The sequence below is a fragment of the Octodon degus genome, unplaced genomic scaffold (assembly GCF_000260255.1).
Source record: "Octodon degus isolate 3935 unplaced genomic scaffold, OctDeg1.0 scaffold00070, whole genome shotgun sequence".
Classification (NCBI taxonomy): Eukaryota; Metazoa; Chordata; class Mammalia; order Rodentia; family Octodontidae; genus Octodon; species Octodon degus.
The window spans coordinates 11,154,496-11,170,147 of NW_004524646.1; positions in this window are offsets into that span (position 1 = coordinate 11,154,496).

The window sequence follows — 15,652 nt, forward strand, 5'->3', positions numbered from 1 at the left end:
AAAAAAAAAAAACTCTTACTTCTTCAAACTGCTTGGCCTCTTGGACTTCTAAATGTCTTCTTTAACTTAAACCGGATTTGCACCGGCTCCTGACACTTTCTTTCAGGGTCTCGTAGGTGGAAAGCGCACTTCCACCAGAAGGGGGGCAAAATGCAAACAAATAAAAAAAGGAGAAAAAGGAAAAAAAAGCGAAGCAAACTTGGGGACTTGTCTCGTACCCCCTCACCCCGCCCCCTCAAAAACCCCAAAGCAATGGTAAACTGCCGCGGCTCGCTTGTTTCGGGGTGTTCTGCGGGCTGCCTGCTTTTTTCTCGGAGACTGACCCTTCCGAGGCTCGGGGGACTCCACGAGAGGCTGCTTCCCAGGTCACCTGGCGGGCTGGCGCCGGCCGGAGGGTGCCGAGTCCCCGAGCGCTCCCCGCGCTCCCCCGGCGCCGCGGGCCCAGGGCGAGCGGGCTCAGGGCCGCTGCCCAGCGCGCCCGGGTCGGAGCGGGCGCGGACGGGAGCTATAGATTGCACCGTGAAGATGGCGGAGTCCGGGTTCTCCGGGAGCTCTCGGTCTCTCTATGGCTGGGGCTGCCTCTGTACAATGGGATAAAATTCAAGTTCAAGTGCGGACGTGACGTTTAATCTGCACTAGAGACAAAAAGACCCAGAGAGTCGGAGCACTGGGGGCGACTAGCGGTGGCTTTTTAACATTGTACCCTGGAAGAGAACAAGAAAGCACACACAGAGAGAGACACGCGCGCGCACACACACACACATACACACACACACACACACACACACACACTCGCCCGTGCGCACACCCGCCGCCCAAGCCGGCCGCACGTGCAAACCGCGTTTTTGTGCGCGCCTCTTATCCCCAAACACCGGCTGCGCAAAGCGGGAGGGAGGGTGGGGGGACTGCAGGATATTTTTAAAGAAAATCCTCCCCAGGCTTCCTTCCCTCCTGGGAACAGGACCCCCTGAGAAGGGGGGCAGAGTGCTGTGTGAATGAAGTAAACTAAATCAGCGCAAATCTCCACCCCCACCCCTACCCCCAAAACGACCTGTGGACTTGGGGGGAGGAGTGGTGGAGAGGGTTAGGCAGAACCTGGGCACAGGGGTAGGTTAATCAAGAGCTTGTCTTTCCTGGAAAAGTGGCTGCTTTTACTTTTGTTTTATTAGGGAGACCGGGCTAAACTTCTTGAAAGCGTCTCCATACAAATCCTAGTTACACTCGGAGAGGGGGTGGACAGAAATAAGAGGACATAATCGGAAGCGGGGAGGGGGGGGACTTGGAGACAGGAATCTGAAACCTCTTTTAAATATCCCACAAGAGATTTTCAAGCAACTCCGTGCCCTCCTTCACCCCATTAACTCCTAGGGGTCCATCAAGGCCCGGCCCGCCAAAGCCAAGGTCCCCCAGACAGTGTGGAGCGAACAGGCGGGGCGCTCCACGTGGGAGAGAGACTCGGACTCGCTGACCCAGAAGTTAAGTGTGGCGGGATCTTTGTAGAAGGTGACTCCAGGAGGTGCCCCAGTTCCCTCCCAGTCTCCCCGACAATCACTGTGACCTGGAAGTCGCCTCCCCACCCCCACCCCCACACCCACCCCCTGGGTCCGGGATAGGACTTCATTCAAATTGCCTGTCAGACTGGGAAGGACGCAGCTGCCCTGTCAGCGTTTGATCTCCGGCCGCGGAGGACTAGGGAGTTGCAGGGGCCTGGCCCTGGCATGGGGACAAGGCCGAGCCGCAGCGCTCGCGACTCTCTACTCTCCCTCCCGCCACCAATTTCAGTTCTGATGACCTGGCCTCAGGTTGAGCGCGCGGTGCCGCCGGACCCGTCTCTGATCTCGCTACAGGGGCTGGGCTTCGCGGGGAGCCGGGCTGCACACACTGCGCCCCGCCCAGGCCCCGCTCCCGCGAGGCTCTACGGCCGGCTGCGGGCGCGCCGCCTCCCTGGGGGCCTGCTCCTCCGGGACACTTGGGCTTTTTGTTCGTCCTAGAGGCCCTGGGTGGGGCGATGGCTCCGGCAACTTCGCGCATGGCGCCCACAGGTATCTCTGCCTCCGGCCCACCTTTCCCAAATCCTAACCCCGGGTGGAGGCGGCCGGACCCTCCTCCCCAAGCTGGACAGGCGGCGCCCCCACTGCACTTTGTCCAGAGTTTAGAAGCACCTCCTCTCCTCCCATCCTGCCCACCAAGACAAATCTTTCCAGGAAAGAGGCCAAAATAAGAGGGGGGGGGACCTACATCCACCTTTAATAAACTCAAGAAGATAAACTGGCCATCTCAACTAGCCCACATTCTACCGTGGGCGCTCAATCACCTCTTTCTGAGATCTGGCCTTGAGCATGGAGTCCAGAGAGGGTTAGTAATTTGCCCAAGGGCACACAGCGAAACATGGGCAGAGCTAGACTGCAAAGCACCAGGGCGCGCCAGCTGTCCCGCGCCTCCAGTGGCTCTCGGCGCAAAATCCTGACGCGTGACTCCTGGGATAGACTACAAGCAAAGGAGACCTGGTCCTGGCTGGGGGAGGCGGGAAGCCCCGTCAGGGAAGAGAGCCCTTCGGCGGGCAGGCAGGCGGTATGAGGGTTTCAAGGTTCCTAGCTGCAGCTGCCATCCCGTACAACCGGACCTCGGGCACCAGGCAGGGGACGCACCTGCCCTACCCCCTGCAGGAAGTGGCGAGCAGCGGGCGACGCGAGCCCTAAGCAACCCGGGGCGCACGCACTTCCTTCGCTGTCCCGCGCTGCCCGGACGTCGGGAAGAAGGACGCGTGGGGCGCAGGGCCGGACACGCAGCGCGCTCCACCTCGCGGCGTCCCGGAGAGGTTGCCCTGTCAGCCCCGCACGGCCCCTGCGCCCCGCGCCCCGCGCCCCCGCCTTCCCCTCTGTTTCCTCCTCTCCTCCTCTTCTCCTGGGAGGCGGCTGGGCGCAGGCACGAGCGATCCCCAACGCAGCTCCAGTCTCCTCTTTTTGCCTCTGCCCGTCTGGCACGGGCATCATTAGCGCTGAAAGCTGTTAATGTCTGGTCTCACAGCTCCCCCTTTAGTCTTGCTGCGCTCCCTGTTTCTTGTTCCAAGCCGGATCAATAGCCGCCTCCCGGCCGACCTTGACCTTTCGCTCGACCCCGCCCGGCTCCGCAGCTGGTCCACGCTAATGTTTCCCGCTCTCTCCGTGCCCAGACAGCAGGTGGGCCCTCCGGGAGTGGGGGTGGCCGAGCTGGGCCTGCAGCCCGGTCCTCACCCTCCCTCCGGACCCTGGCTGGAGAAGGGGTTGTGGTACCCTGCTGGGGTCACTGCAGCCCCGAAGGCTTTGTTTAGAATAACAGTCCCTAAAGGGGATGCCAAGTGCTCACCTCTGCCAATAGCCGAGGAAAAAGTGCAGGCGCAGATGTGGACCTGAGCTAGGATCACGGAACCTCCGATTAGTGTCTCAGCACGTGCTGTGGACCTACTGTGCTCTGTGCTCGAAGCTGAGGCTTTGCACAGACTATAGTGTCAGATGGAAACAAATATCACACTTTCCACACTATCTTTAAACACACACATAGCAGATGTCGGAAAGCTTTTTGAACTCCCAGATATTCCCCTGCTATTTTTTTCCCCCTAGCTTCACATGCATTCCACCAGATAAACCCCCCGGTCGGTCACGGTCCCTTGAAGAGGGATGGGGGATAATTTATTTAAAGAGGAATACTTCAGAAATCAAAAATCATTTCATCCAATCAGAATGCATTTCATCAGGCTTGGGTGGGGTTCTACTTCTCTCTGTGTGCGGCCTGTAATTCGCCGTCCCTGAGGGCAAACTAAACAGAACGTTGACCCCCAAATCAGCCTTTTTGTTTCAAATGCCTTGAATGATTTTCAGTATTTAACTCAGCTGTAGGTTGGGCCCTGCCTGAGATTCTGCAATGTTATCTTTGCCTTCTGAGCTGTTATATTTTCTTATTTTTTTAACAAAAATTTGGAAAGGATCAAGATAAAAAGGATCAGTGGAAATGGAAACTCTACTGCAAAAGGAAAACTGACATTTCGTTTTTGTTTTCTTTTGAGCAAGAGTCCTCCCTCCTAGACATAGATAATTTTGCAGCCGTGCAAAGACCCAACAACACATCTTACCAAATTAGTTTGGTTTTCATGTCTAGAGCTTTAAAAAAAAAAAAAAATCCATGGAAAAATAAGGTGAATCTTTTCGTTTTCACAGGTATGAGGCAAACTCAGAAGAAAACTGCGTCTGCTAAGTTCTATTCCTCTGGATCTGCAATACACACAATCGCCTGGGAAGGTAAAGATAAATACAACCCGCTGGTTGATGAGTGGATTGGATCAGCTTCCCTTGCTTGGATTGATAGGCAATGGGAGTACCAGGCCGATCATAGGGGTGCGCGTGTGGATGAGCCCCTGGGCGGTCCTCTCCTCTTTCCTTATACTTCTAGAATCCTGAGGCGCTATCAAATCCAGAAGTATAAAGAGACAAGAGAGGCCTTTGAGCTTCCTGGCATATCTTCTAGAATTATTTTATGCCATTTCTGAAAATTACTGCAGATTTCTGGGTGCGGAAAGCGCCCGACTAAGGCTTGCTGGATACAGAGGTCTTTTGTGTGATCACCTGGGAGCGGGGGAGGCAGGACCACAGAACTTGCTTCTCAACAATTGCTCGGCTGGTTCTTTCCATGTACTGAATTTAAGAACAATGCTTTTGTTAACACATGAGTCATTTGCATCTTATTTTTTTTCTGCAAGTAATACTTGGGCTTGAAACAGTAGTAGACTTGTGACTATTGTTTAGCTCCGGGAGGCATAAATAGACTCCAGGAAAGCCACCAGGCACCATTGCCTGCTGTCTTTGTATCTACAGCCTGCAAGAGGTTAAACCAAATGTGCTGTTCCTGATTCATGCATTATTTTCCTCAAAAAATACTTACCCATCTCCCTGTATATGAAAAAGACTCACACCCACATTGAATGTTCCTAGCTCTGTCCCTGTCATCAGAAATGATATTGAATGGCTCAGTACTAGAGGATCTGGAACTATTTCTACAGTTTTCTCACCTCATTTGGAATTTTCTTGCCTTGCTAATTTTAATTCTTTAGTTGAGTCATCAATTCAAATTTGGTAGGGCCTGGCATTACCCAGTCGGTCGACTCGGGAACAATATTGTTGGTGAACATGAACAGACTCTAGCAAATCCCACCCTCACCCCTCATGCATGTAGCCATACGTGTGTGTGTGTGTGTGTGTGTGTGTGTGTGTGTGTGTGTTATGCAAAAGGGGCCTCTCTGCCTCGTTCTTTCGTGCCCTCATGTCTCCAAGTTGGGTCAATGAAGGGGGGAAGGACCGTTTTCCCAAGGGTAATGAAAGCTCTGTCTGCACCACATGCGAGCGCCTGTGTGGGCACGCGTACAAGTTTGAATTCGGCGCTCTGGTGACCGTCCACCTGCTATGTGCAGAATTCCCTTCTGAGTCCCCAGCCAGCAAGGGAAAGAGAGTGTAAGTGGTTCATGTAGGGAGAGCACTGGGACTCAGAAGGGAATTTTCAGTTCTGAGGCTGGCTGTCAGCGCTGCACTGAGACTCTGTGACAATGAGGTGTCTGGTGATAAGGAACAGGGAGGGCCTGGGCAGGGAGGGAGGTGATCACCCTCCTAACAAGGGCTTTATGAGGCTAGGAGGATTAATTAGTTTGTGTCCTTAAGCAGTTTGAGGAAGAGGAAGTCTCAGGAACGCTGGGAGTTGTAGACAGGCCTGACTCAGTGGTGGGTGCCCCCACCCCCAGCGCCCAGCACCCAAGAAGACTCCTGTGTGCCGCCGCGCACTGCAGAGGAAGTGAGGGGGCAGCGCCAGCTTCGGGAGGAGCAGAGCGGGAGAGAGAAGCAGGAGCCAGGCCAGCAGCACTCCGAAGGCAGGCGCAGCTAATGAGGAGCTGCAAGGGGGCGCTTTCCAAAAAATAAAAATAAAGACCAGCCAACACCTTGTTTCAGACATGCCTTCCAGAGCTAGGAAAGCGAAAGGGCTCTGGGAGAGCTCGTCTGCTGTTTCATAGTTGTAGAAACAGCCACATATGATGCTTTCGAGAGAATTCAACCAAAGTAGCTCGGATCCTAGAAAAACCCCGAGTGGCTTCCCCTTGACTTCATAGGAAGGATGAGGGCTGCAAACTGACTAAGCAACAACGCTGGGCATGCAGTGTTCACGTAGACAAGATGCTAAAGGTGACTGATATGGCCATGCGCATGCAAGTTTAAAAAGTTGTTCTGTTCCGTACATATTTAAAACGTGCATCAGCTTGAAGATGCTCTTTCGGCAGCTCCATTTACAAGGCAGACAATTTGCTACAACAAAAGATAATTAATGCCACCCAGGGAAAACTGAGATTCTGGGTTGCTGCACATTCTGATATTAGTTTAATCTAGGCCTTTTAAAAAAAATGATTTCACTGTGATTTTAAGCCTTTGGGGATCTTTGGAACAACAGTGGCTTCTCAGATGTGGATGTGGCAGTGACATCGCTTCTTGAACTCGCAGCAAAGCCCTTGCCTCTCCCCGTCCTCCCATGAGCATAGCGAAAAAGAATCACTGAAGGACGAAGAGTCCCTCTCTGACCTGGCCAGGCCGCCTGATGATCTGGACTCTAAATAGGGCAGATTTATGGTCCACTGTTAACTATCTGTACGTGGGCCTCCAGATACACAGCGGCTGGGATTTAACACAGGCATCTGCAGCTTCATTATTTGTATCTGCTTAACAGGAACAATTAGAGAGCTGAAGAGTGAGGACGCCTGTTTGGGGACCGGCTCGGTATTGTACCCAGACCACACATTCCGGCTGGGAAGGAACACAGTAATGTATAAAGCATTAGCGGATTTAACACTCTGCATTGTGCTTGGGGAATCGAGTTGTTGATGTTTCTGGCAAGAACTCATACTCCAGTTGAAATCTATCAAACACCTTAATTAGCTCCGGGTACCTAAACATACCCAACCCAGGGGCGAGTTGGAAAGCAGGTGAAGGCCAGGAGCTGGCTCAGAACAGCACGGGCCTCCTCCGCACCCCGAGGGCCCTGTCACCCCTGTCTCTGGGCCACAATGCTCAGGCCACGCACAAAGCATGGCAAGTGTGGCTCCCACCACAGCAGCCACAGAACATGATTCATGGTGTTTGGATGGGTTGACCAGTGTTGGCGAAGGCGATGGGAAGAGGCTGTGGTGACACAAAGCTGTTGCCGACAGTAACAGGAGCCTTTTTCTGAGCCAACCGTTCCACCTGGACCTCAGTACAAATTATTGTTTTCAATTACCACCTGTGTATTCCTTCGCATGCAACTTATTGATGTAAAATTACAGCTACACCGGTATAAATAAGTTATGCCGCAGTTGTAAAATGGAAGAAATTTTGTTGTAGCAATTATGTTCAGCAAGATGACAAAATAAATTTCCAGAGCTGTGCCTGCAGTAACCTGGGGAATTTAAACCTCATAATTTCCATTCATTTCAGATAATTTGGAGTAATTTCTATATGTAATAACTTTGTAATGAAAAACACAGCGGTGCTGAAGTGATTTCGCTCGTTTTTTTCCTCCTATGGTATACATGGCACAAAATAAATGATAAAAATAATATTTCCTTTTTATATGTGTGTGTTGAGTAATTCCTTCAGTAAAAATCATAAACTAATACCCGGACTAAATCTCTGTCCACAAAATGAAAAATAAATTGAGTTAAAGAAAGTGAAAAAGTATGAAAGGCTTTGGATGTTTTATTGTGACTTTATTGAGTTGTCTGATTCCAGGCTCCCTGATCTCCTAGGGTTACAGCTCCCAGGTAAGGGGCAGGTGACAGGGGTCCTAGACTGCTGGAGGGAACTACGGGGGACCCCACGGGCCAGCTCACCTCTCTGCATGGAGATCCCACCCTCGAAACCTCAGCACACACCTCCTCTCTCTTTCTCCTCCTGAGGTGCACAATTCCCATCAAAGTCTGTAACAACTTTCACTGTCTCCGGAAACACCCTGTTAGGCTGGACAGTGGCCATGTGCCTTGTGACATATTTCCTCCTTTAATTAAAGACTTGGCGAGGTGGCGCTGCACACACACACACACGCACACACACACACGTGCGCGCACACACACACACACACGCACTGCGCAGGTGCCCAGCCTGACCTCTGCCAGTGACACACGAGACTGATGCACACAGCCCCTGAGAGCGGCGCGTTATTCATCGGAAGCTCCCACTGAGCTGCTAGGAGGTGGCAGGAATTACAGCGGCTGCATTAGCTCTCAGCACAGAGCAATTAGCCTCCGTCACCGCCACGGCGTCCGTCAAGGGTTCCACAGAATGAGAAGCAGAAGCTGGGTCTGGAGGAGGCACCCTTCCCTCCAAAGCCTGCCTGCCTGCTGGGGCAAGGCCCAAGCGGGTGTTGACACCCTGCACCAGCCTGAAGGGGTTCTGGCTGCCTGGTGCCAGAGCTGCTCCCCACCCTGCAAAACCTGGCTCCTGCAAGCACTGCAGCATAGATCTGCAGGCTGAGAGAAGCTGGAAAAAGGTGGCCTCAGGTTCCTGGCTCAGGGGTCTCCTGTCATGTGGGGCTTGGTGCTCTCTCTGCGGTTCACAGAGCAAAAGCAGTGCAAAGTGGACCTGTGGAAAGCTCCCGGCCTGGTCTCTGATACACAGCCCTCACTCTCTAGGCATCGCTGCAATTCCTTCGTTGGGCACAGTGACAAGAGGCTTGTGGGGAGGTGGGAGTGGGGTCTGTGTGGAGGCCACTGGGTGGGAGGCCTAGAGTGGCCATTTGGAATAGCAGTTAGAATCCCGATGAACCTGAATTGCATAAATCACTCCAGAGACGTACAGCAAAAGGTTAGCACGTGGTTGTTTTTGGTACAGCCAGGACAGCTTCCCAAATGTACCCATGGTCGTGTGTCCCAAGCGCAGCTGGAGGAAGGAGTAAGAGCAAAGGTCCTGTCACAGGTTACAGAATTCTCTCAAGGCCCCCAGCCCTGCTGGGCCACAGAGCGGTGGTCTGATTGGTAGGCAGAGTGCCTTATCTAATCTTGGGAAGAGAAAGATGTTACAGCTCAGTCACCAAAAGTCAGGGCCCGAGTCACCCAGCATGGTCTCGGAGCACAGCCCGGACGTGACATGGGCCTCCACACAGACCCCACTCCCACCTTCCCACAAGCCAAAGGCAGGAAGCCAGAAAGCCCGCTCACCAGGTCACCAGGACAACACAGCTAAAGTTAATGCTGGGTGAGGCATAGAAGCAAGAAAAGAAAACTTCAAAGAGGAGCAAAATCTGAGTGGACCGAGGATGCCAGCTTAGCAGAAGAGAAGGGAGAATAAAATCCCAGAAGGCATGGGTGGCTTAGCAGCCAAGGAGCAGAGGCAGGGGCCCCTGGCGAGGAAGCAGAGGTAGAGGATGCAAGGTGTTGACAGGAAGGACTGAGCTGAGGCCTAGGCTCAGCTTGCTGGGAGATGGAGGAGGTCAGACAGGCGCCTCTGCTGGCCAAGTGTGGAAACAGAGACAAGTGCTAGTGATATAAGGCCTGACGTGTAGCGTGCCCTTTTGACTCCTTGTTAGGGTTTAAATCTAAAATGTCCCCCAAGTCCCACGTGTCTGAAGGTGACTGGATCCTGGGGAGCTGTGCTCATCAGAAGATTCGCCCGTTGATGAAGTAAATGTGCATACACAACAGGTGAGGAATTTCTCCTCAAAATAAAACATAGACATGCAGACAGGCACTGAGTTAAAAGCGAGTCTCGTTTTCAACTGAGCAAAGAGATCATAAAGTCAGTGCTCGGGGATTTCTGGGCCATCGTCTGAGGCAGCTTCACCAAGACCCGGGCACTGCTGAAGGCGCTCTGAGGGAGTGGGGCCAGTCTGATGTGGGTCCCTGGGGCAGTGACCTCTAACACTACTCCCTTCTCTCTCTGCTTCCTGCCCACTGCCACAAGCACCCTCCTTCTACCAGGCCATTTCTGCCCTGGAGCCTGCCAATCCTGGACTGAACCCCTGAAGTTGTGAGCGGCAGGTGTCTTGCACCAAACTCCTTGGCTTGAGCTTTTCCTTCCCCCCAACCTCTTGACCTCTTAGTGTCCACCTCTTGACAGCACGGGATTCAAGGGCCCCTGTACCTGCCGTGAACTGGCAGCTGGAGCCAGCTGCTTGCCTTCTCGGACTCCGACGTTTCGTGCCAGATCTTAGTGAAACTCGCTGAGATAGTGTCCTTGAAATCCCCAAGCACAGACTTTGTGATCACTTTGCTTAGTGCAAAACGAGACCGGCGTTCAGCTAGTGCAAGGTGCCCCCATCAGCGTCCGGCTCCGCGGAGGACTCTCCCCAGCCGGGCGCATCTCCAGCGAGCATCCAGGAAGCACCTCAGCGGAGCGCCTCGGGCCACACGACCGACACCTGACTGGGGTCACTCGGACGCAGCAGCAGCTCCTCGAGGTCCTCCAAGTCTAAGATCAGGCGCTGGCCGTTCCATGTCTGCTGAGGCCACGCGCCTTGTCACTGGGTTCTCCAGAGGGAGGAGACCCTGGATCCTCCCGTGATAGAAAGCAAAAGGACACAGCGCTGCCAGCCCTCTTCTGAGGTGCTAACCTGGTCGGGACAATGGGCCCTGAGGGCCCGCCCCTCACTAGGCCCCCATCTCCTGATGTCACTGCGGCAGGGTTCGGCATCAGCATGAGCTTGGAGAGGCCATGCGCAGACCAGGCACCCTGCTTGGTGCAGGGAGCAAGTGACTGTGGGTGCCTGGGCTCAGAGCTGCTCCACCAGCCAGCCTGCTCTGCCTCTGTCCTCTGCCTGTGACGGGCGGGCAGCAGGGTGCCAAGAACTGAGCCAGCCAGATTGCAATATGGTGACCTAACACAGTGGCTGGGCAGAGGGGCGCGTACACATGGCCACAGCATTTGGGAAGGCCGAGGCAGGAGGGTGGCAAACCTGAGCCCAAGCTGGGGAACTTAACAACTTAGTGAGACACTACCTCAAAATGAAAGAGAGAAAGACCTAATGATGTGGTTAAGTGTGAAAGCCTGCCTGACTTCACTGCCCAGTCACATACACATGCACACACACATACACATGCATGGAGTTGTGGAAATACCACAGCCAGGGGACAGGAAGAAGCTCTGGGCCTGTCAGCAGGAGTCCTCTTAGAGGTAGGGAGCAGCGGGTAGTCTTGTTGGTCTCTGCCTTTTCTACAGTTCGCATTTAAGGTTTTTTATGATCAACACCCAAAATTAAAAATTAAAATTTGTAGCAGCTGAACAGTTTGGCTGATTATTCAGGGGGAGGGAGATAAACAAACTCATGGGGGAGGTGGGCAAGAAGAAGATTCAAAGGAGGCTCAGAAAGGAGGGCCGCTGTTGTGCTGGGACTGCAGAGTGACAGGGGCTTTTAAAAGGACTTTGTTCCCCAAACTTCCTAACATGTCATTAAAGACTTGTCATATGTTTTTACATTTTCAGAAAATTTTTCTTTGTGAAAGAATTCGAAGGGGTGCGCATGCACTCGGAAGCAGAGTCCTCGTGGGAGTCCAGCTCTGGGATTCGGGGTGAGGGTGCAGGTAACTGTGGGACCCAGCTGCCTGGGACCCTTTTTTAAGAACCTGCCTCGTTTTTCTCCCCTTTCCTCCCTTCTGTGCAGGGCGCTCCTTCACCTGAGACTGCAAAGTCTCCCCAGCTGTCTCGCGCAGTAGACAGGCTGCTTGAGAATGCCACCCTCCCCCCCTCGCCGTGCTGGGGGCGCTGCACAGAGCCTGGCGCCCGGAGCGGAGCGCGCGCGGCGGGTGCAGAAAGCAGCCTGGTTGGGCTCTGCTGAGTGTAGGGGACTTGGAGACTTACAGAGAATGCCCTCGGAGGCCGCCTCCTCCTCCCGCCTTCTGTCATTCGGGGAGATAATTCATTTATGCAGCTTTTGCACAAGACTGACATTTTCGACTTTTTTAGCAGAATAAATTTATAAGGTAAATTAGGGGGTGGGAGCCCTAGTATCCTAGGCAGACTCAAACTGGTAATTACAGAGGGCCTAATTATGTATTCACCACAGAGCCTTCTGGGGCAGGCAAGGCGAGGGATGGCTTGGGCTCTTCCTGAAGACGGTGTTCTCCCTGGAACAGCCTGGAACCGCACCCACCCCACAAGGCACGCTGATTCCAGCCTGAGACAGACTAAGGGGTCCTCTTGTCTCGGGCACCGACACCTGAGGGTGCAGTCGTGACCCTGTTCCTGACCCTATTCACAGAACCTCTGTGAGGTCAAGTATTTTGGGGCTGTGGGTCTTGAACTGTGTAAGAAAAAAAAACTAAAATGTAAAGCAGGATTTTTTAAAAAACAATCTCACCCAGCTTCATTTTCCCCAAATCTCTGTGGAGTTTGAGATCGTCATCTGCCAGGCTGCAGAACGGAGACGTCGCAGTCCGAACCTTCCTCTTGTCGGGCGGGGAGGTCCTCGGAAGAGACACATTTTACTTCTCCATGTCATTGGAACTTGTTCTGGGATCTGGCCACAGTTCTGAAGGAAAGAAGGGAAGGAAGGAAAGGAGGGAGGGAGGGAAGGAGGAAGAATGAAAGAAAAAAGGAAAAAAGAAAAAGAAAGAAAGAAAGCCAGCCGGCCAGCCGGCTGGCCGGCCGGCCAGATAGCTCAGCGGACTAAAGCACCTGCTAGGCAGGAACAGTGACCAGGGCTGGGGCTGGATCCCTGGCATGCCATGTGGTGCTGGCCCCACCCCCGGGGCACAATGAGACAGAAGTTGAGACTGGACCAAGTGGCGCGTGCCTGTGTCCCAGCACTTGGGAGGCTGAAAACAGGAGGATCACTACAAGTCTGATCTGTGTAGTGAGACCCTGTACTAAACACATACATACATGCATACATACATACATACATACATGAAAGAAAGGAAGGAGGGAAAGAAGGAAATAAAAGAGGAAAAGTGGAAAGGGAGAAGGGGACTGCAGCCGTGGGAAGAGAAAGATGGAGACTCCCAGCAAAGTACCCAGCTAGCAGTAGAAAAGCCAGGCCTTCCTTACCATGTGCGGTTCAGAGGATTTAAGTGTAAACCCTCCTCTGGAGGCCGTCACTGCTCTGCTCCCGGGCAACTCAGCAGCCCCTTGGCAACCACATGCCTTGTGGGATGAACTGTGTCCCCTAAAAGTTCCTCCCCTGGAATGTGGCCTTACTTGGGAACAGGATCCCTGCAGATATCACAAGTTGCACAGGACTTGGGCAAGTCCTAAGTGCAGTGGCCAGCGTCCTCGTCCTTGTAGGTGTGAACACAAAGCCATGTGGAGAAAGTGTCAGTGACAATGGCAGACGAACTGGGCCCAGTGCCTGTCAACAGCCACCAAGCTCTAGGAAGAGGCAGGAAAGGAGCCCTCAGAGGGGTGGCCTGCCCACAACCAGACATCAGACTAGACATCAGGCCTCTGGCCTCCAGGACTGGGGGACAACTGTCTGTTGCTCTAAGCTACCTAGGGTGTAGCCATGTGTCACCGCAGCTGTAGGACACTGCCCCATGCTCCTGGGACATGGGCACTGAGCAAGGCCCAAGCTAGCCGACCAGAGGACAGACACCCACGAAGCCCTCCTGGGCCTTTGCTAGAAAGCAGCCTATACGGTCTGAACAGGTTTTCCCCACACTTCGCATTTGAAGAGAGAATATCGGCCTGGTTATCAGCTGCATGAGAACAGCGACACCAGACGGTGACCGTCCTGAGACCGTGGACACGGGAGGTCCACCCTGAGATCTGACACTTACGGGCGCTGCTTCCTATTGCTGCCCAGCTCTGCTCCTTGTTCAAGCCTTATCCTTCATGGCAGGATTTGCTTAAAAGTAACCCTTCCAGGGCTGGGGAGATAGCTCTGCAGTCTAAGCACCCACCTAGAAAGTGCAAGGACCCAGGTTCGATCCCCAGTACTGCATGCTGTGCTGGCCACAGAAACTGCGCATGGTGGCACATGCCTGCAATCCCAGCACTGAGGAGGCTGAGACGGGAGGATCACTATGGGTCTGAAGTGCATAGAAAGACCTTGTATCAAATAAATAAATATTTTTTTAAAAAAGTATCACTTCCGTGGGGAAAGTATCTGGGGATGGAGGATGTTCATGGTGGCCTCAAAACCTATCCTGCTAGTAACCACACAGCATCTCCCTGAGATTGGCCCTAAAACAAATCTACTCAGCCACTCAAAGAGTTGCTTGGGGTGTGTGTGTGTGTGTGTGTGTGTGTGTGTGTGTGTGTGTGTTTCACTTTCACCACTGTGTCTCAAAAGCATACCACCAACACGGAGCCAACCACTCCTGTGACAGGAGTCAATCCCCAAGCACTGCTGGGGACGATGGGATTGGATAAAAGTCACATCTCTGGTTCGGATGGTTAGGGCTGTTTTCTCTCCCTGCTTCAGTGCTGGAATCCTTCAGGTGAATAGCACCCACCCCTACTTGTGGGAGACCAGCGAGGAAGCTGCCACTCACGCCCGCCCTCCTCTCCTCTCCTCAGGCCTGGGGCAGGACTGGCAGCTGGTGCTTAGCTTCCTCAGCTCCTGTGCACAGCTGGGGGAGGCAAATGGAGAATTCACATCTCTAAGAGCTGCCAGGTTTAACAGCCAGGAGCACCTTCTGCATCTCTGTCTCAGTTCCATTTCTCGCTGCTAAGACAAAATACCCAACACCCAAAGGTAGAGGAGGCAAACTTTACCTAGCTCACAGTTTGTAGAAATCTCAATCCATAGCCAGCTGACTCCAAAGAAGGGAGGCTTGGCAGGGGGTCATAGAGCAGAAACAGGGCATGGTCCCCACAAGATAGCAAAAGCAACAGGGTAGAGGGACGAACCTCTTTCTGTCCCTTGTGGTGTATGCAGGCTACCTGCCCTAGGGCAGGTGTAGCACTCCACCCTTAATCCTAGGCAGGACCTTGACAAGCCCATCAGCAGACTGCTTTGCTAACCACACACCCTTGACCCAGCACTACATACTGTAGAGCCAGCACCTCTGAAAAACCTGCCGCTCCGTGACTGCACCAGGCTTTGGGGGACACCCAGACACAAGCCATAACACTGACCAAACACAGGGAGGGCTGTCAGTCACTGTAACTGACTGTCAGGCTGGGAGCCCTCCTGGCTGTGGGGCCAGGAGGCCAGCACTGCAGAGGGGCTGACACCAGCCAGCCGCTCTTATGAGCGGGCACCAGCTGGACATCTGACTCTGGCTCGTTCCACACACTCACCCTGTCAGTTAGACATTGGCACTGATGTACAGGAAGGCAGCCCAGCTGCACACCCTGCCCAAGGCTACGTGGCCCTCCAAGGCTGAGCTGGGACCAAAGAACTTGGGTCCTTTTCAAATCTACGTCCTCACATGCATCAGGATAAACCAGGCCATGCTGCTGTAACATACTAATCTCTGTATCTGACAAGTTCATACAAGGAGAGTTTATAGCTTCACTTATGCCACAGGTGTGTTGGCAGCTTTCCTTTCCACAAGCCACACCTGGAGGCCTCCAGGCCACCACAGCTGGGGAAGGAAATAAGGGGCTTACACTAATTCTTCACTGTCTCATCCCAGAAGTGACTGTGGTCTCTTCTACTCACAGCCTATTGGCCAGAGCTAGTCACATGACCTGCCTGAACTGCAAGGGAAACTGGGAAGTATGGTTGGTCC